The sequence below is a fragment of the Ascaphus truei genome, chromosome 18 (assembly GCF_040206685.1).
Source record: "Ascaphus truei isolate aAscTru1 chromosome 18, aAscTru1.hap1, whole genome shotgun sequence".
Lineage (NCBI taxonomy): Eukaryota > Metazoa > Chordata > Amphibia > Anura > Ascaphidae > Ascaphus > Ascaphus truei.
Window position 1 is genome coordinate 14562447 of NC_134500.1, and position 4561 is coordinate 14567007.

General features: G+C 46.3%; 1 long non-coding RNA gene across 1 annotated transcript in view; it reads left to right on the forward strand.

Annotated features, from left to right (window-relative positions):
• The first annotated feature begins 650 nt into the window (after positions 1-650).
• The window catches only part of LOC142468948 (uncharacterized), a 204255-nt gene continuing 200344 nt past the window's right edge, over positions 651-4561 (forward strand). The window contains exon 1 of the long non-coding RNA XR_012788915.1: positions 651-732. This is a non-coding gene — a long non-coding RNA (uncharacterized LOC142468948). The remainder of the gene's footprint in view (positions 733-4561) is intronic.

Genomic DNA, 4561 nt, shown 5'->3' on the forward strand with positions numbered 1-4561 from the left:
ATTGAACCACCTGTGCTGAAAGAGGGGCTGATTGAAGCACCCTGCTCTAGACTAAGGTTGCGTCCATAGGATTGCAGCCGTGCGGAGGCGCGCAGAGGCTGAGGGAAAGCGGGTGCTTTCCCTGGCCTTGGTCCGCGCGCCGTCCGGGGGCGTGTCGGGGGGGGGGGGGGGGGGGCTGTGACGTCACGGAGCTGGTTCGCCCTCATTGGGCAAACCGCTCACGTGACCGGCCCTGCGCTCCCGTGAGCGCGAAAATCTATCTTTGAAAAAGACCTACGCTTCCGCACGCTTGCGGAAGCGTGCGCGAGCCCCTGCTAAAGCCACTTCCATTGCGGCTGCAGGGGCTCACTGAGAAGCGGCAGCGAGCCTCATTACGGGTCAGCGCCTAAGTGCTGACCCTGGACGCCGCCTTATCTATGTCCATTGCTCCAATGCCCCCCACCCCCAACAAGTCCAGGTTTTAAGGATATCCCTACTAGACTGAGCCTCTGATTGAGCCACCTTTGCTGAAGCAGGTGTGTCCTGAAAACCTGACCTGTTGGGGGGAGGGGGGAAGGATTAAGGACTGGAGTTGAGCACCCCTGGGATGGGTAATACATTTGACCTGTATCTGCAGTGAGCTGTTTTCTTACTGGCCAGTAGAGTATATTGTTGGTTTCATGCCTGGGCTTGTCCCGGCAGCCTCATAAGAACTTCAGTTACCATATTGGCAGTAACAACCCCAAGTCACTGGTAAGTTAACGATCTAAAGCTAATGAGATAACTGGTACTGCAACAACAATACTATGTTAATGGCGATTTTTTTTCTCAGGTATTTAGTAATATGCAGTGACACGTAAGGGCAAATCCTCGGACTGTCCAGCGGCTCGTACAGTGCAGGAATTTTCCTTTGTGGATCAGGAGCTTATGGATTGCTTATTTTCACCTGTTACACATACACATTATCTGCAGATAGGAAAACAAATCATCTATAAGATACAAATCATCTATAAGATACATAACTATTTTTAGTAACCGACAATCAGTATGTACTGTTTTACATTAGGTAATATAATGTGGACTTAATTAAAGTCTTGTTGAAGACTTATTATACAGGAGCGCTGTGTATTGGGACATCTTTGTTAAAATTAAATAGTTGCTGATGTATATATAATATATATGCATTTTTATTTGGGGGATTGTAAAGCCAGGGGCATTGTTTCATGATAATGAGGCTGCGTGTGTTCAGTAAAGCTTTTAAAACAATTTAATATAACTTCCAGTTCGTGTTATGACAAAATATAGGGGGGGGGGGGGGAAGGGAAATATGAATCAAGTGTCACAAACCGGAGAATTGTACCAAAAGTGACGTCATTTTTTACTCTGTCAATGTATCCATTTTGTGCCCCAATTCACTCCACTTTCACCCTGAGCGTTTTGGGGAAGGGTCACAGGAGGAGATAGGGGAGCAGAGAATCAGCGCGATATTAGAACGAGAGGTATCAAAAGTTGCGCCTCTAACGTGTGCCGTTTTCCTGTATTTGCGCCAAATCCTCCATGTTTAGGTGGCGTGACCCTCTGCCCCAAAAATCCCAGCACACCTTCCCTACGGTCTCCGTGCGTTCTTCCTACTTGCCAATTAGATTGTAAGCTCTTCGGAGCAGGGACTCCTCTTCCTAAATGTCACTTTTATGTCTAAAGTGCTCATTCCCATTATGCGCTATTTGTTATTTATATGATTGTCACGTGTATTAGTGCTGTGACGCGCTGTGTACATTAATGGCGCTATATAAAGACATACATACATCTGCGCCAAACGTAAGAAGCAGGATACAATACATACGTATACGTCGCTGGTGCAAACCGACGCAGGGTCTCAGTTTGGTGCAACTTGCACCGTTTAATATATATCCCCAGTGAAGTTACTTACACCATAAAGAAGGAGCAGTAGCCTATAGCGGTGCGTAAAGTGGGGGGCGCGAGGTTCGGCGCGGGGTTTACAGAGGCCCCGCGCGCTTCACGATTGCATTAAGATTAATGCCGGGGGAGCTGCAGGGCCACCTCACCTTGATTCAGACGCTCCTGGTTATGCTTCGCCATGGCAACGCGGCATCATGACGCCGCAGGGTCGTGTTACGTTTGTCTGAAGCACTTATTCCCATGACCTGTTATTTATATTATATTATTTGTTATTTATATGATTACCACGTGTATTAATACTGTGAAGCGCTATGTACATAAATGGCTCTATAAAAATAAAGATATACAATACAATGAGACGTCACGTTGCCATGACAACGTGACGGCATGACGCCAGAATCAAGGTTAGAGGGGGCGCGAGGAGAGGGGGAAAGCCAGTAGGGGGGCGCAGGGAAAAAAGATTGCGACCCCCTGCTGTAAGCCATTAGTTGATATTTCCACAGTTTCACATCTGGAGAAACAAATTCAAATCCAAATGGGAAACTTGCTTTGCGATGGTCGTAGCCTGTTTAGTAGGTATAAGGCTGCGTCCATAGAGGGGGGGGGGAGGGAGCAGTGCTGAACAGCGCTGACGCTGAGGCTCGCCTGCTGAAGCTGTGCGATATCATGCACATGCAGGCGAGCCAGCGGGCGAGATCGGGAGGCGGGGCAGTGACGTCGCTGGGCCAATCGCCCGCGACGCACTGACGTCAACGTCGCAGCGCCATGACATTGACGCTGCTTCGCGCTGATTGGATGTTTTCAGCCAACAGCGCGGTTCAGGTTTTCAGGATATCCCAGTTTTAGCACAGGTGGCTCAATCAGAGGCTCAGTCTTTGATTGAGCCACCTGTGCTGAAGCATGGGATATCCTGAAGACCTGTTGGGGTGGGACTGAGGACTGGAGTTGAGCGCGCCTGGTCTAGCGCAAGTGCTCTTTAACGGCTCTCCGGTTTTATGGGAGTTATTGGATTTAATACACATTCCCCTATGTTTCTGTATAATAGTCTGCAGTTGTCAGCTACTCCTAAAATTATATATATTTTTTTCCTGCGGAAATGTAATTGAGTAATGTGAAGTACTTGGTCTCACTATACATTGCAGCATAATCACTTGTGTAAGGCAAAGAGAATATTTTCACCTTACACCTAAAATGGCGCCGTGAATGTCAAACTTTCCTGGCCCCCGTCATTAAAGAGGTCATCTTGAATTGGATTTGCATTAAATGCATATAATTTTGCATATATCTTTAAGCATATTAACTCTAAAATGTGTATTTTTTTTTTTTTTTTTCATTTTTACCACAAGGTGTATAAACTTGAGCAATGCAGGTTGGGGTAACATAAGTCGAACACTTCTATAAATAAATATTATTTTAGGTAAATGGCACATCCATACAGAACCCCGCTATATATATGTAAAACAGAGCACTGTCGGTTTAGTACTGCAGATCAGACCCGTGCGTTTGGTAAATGTGTGTTGCCAGCAGGAGGATTAATGAAGTCATTTTAAAGGTGAATGTGGATTTTGACAGAACAAAATCTTGAAATGCCAAAGCAGAAGACAAACAATGTCCACATTTGTAATAATGATCCAGTAAAATACTTTATCAAAGTACACATTTTTATTTCACGTTTCTGTACTTGGAGAGCAAAGCAGAAATTGAGTTGACTTTCAGGGTGAAAGAAATGAATGCCAAGTTTTAAAGACACCGATTTCTCCGGTCGTAATCCCAACCCCATAGCACTGCAAAGACCCCAAAATATAGGAGTTTAAATGTTGATCTTGAATTTTTCACAATTGACCGTTACATGAAATCACTATTACGGCTTCTCCCGTGATGGATGCCAGTAGGTGATTTATCTATGAGCCACATTCTGAAGTCTAATGATCCATAACTACAGTTTGTCTGTCTTGTGCATGCAGTTTTATAATTTCATATAAAGACACCCTCTGTCTCCACCTTTAATTAACCATATGGGTAGCTCCGTGGCTGATACTATACATCTCATATGCGCTGACCTTGGCCCCTTGCAGATGCACTTACCAGAACACCCTCCTACTGTCTCTGTAAGTTCTCCCACTTACCACTTAGATTGTCAGATCTTCGGGGCAGGGACTCCTTTTCCTAATGTTACTGTAGCCTAGTGCCCCAGGCTATACCCTTATCTTTGGCCCTAACATTATGTCCTGATAGGAACAGGCAGTGTTGGGGTTAAACTCCTGCACAGAGGTCTAGCATGTGAATTGCAGACTGGATAGGATACAATGTTATCGTATCCAGGTGCAGGCCTAATGGCAGTTAGGAGTGTCATGCCTGGGAGGGTACAGACACATGCAAGTGGTGTAATGCCTGTCAGTACCTGGACCTGCCCTGTTATGGGACAGGGTTACAAACCCCTCCCCAGGTGTAAAAGCTGGCACTCCACTAAATTGTGTTGTTCTGTCCCCTCCCTCTCTGGAGTGGGAGCTATTCCACCTTACCCCATCAGGGCTAAGGGGGTTAAGGATGGGGTCTTGGGGGGGGGGGGAGTTATGGAGGAGGGCTTGTGGGGAGAATTACTGTCCATGGCAGGAGCCCTGCAAGATGGAGGTGCTGCACTGGAAGATCTCAGCTAAGAACC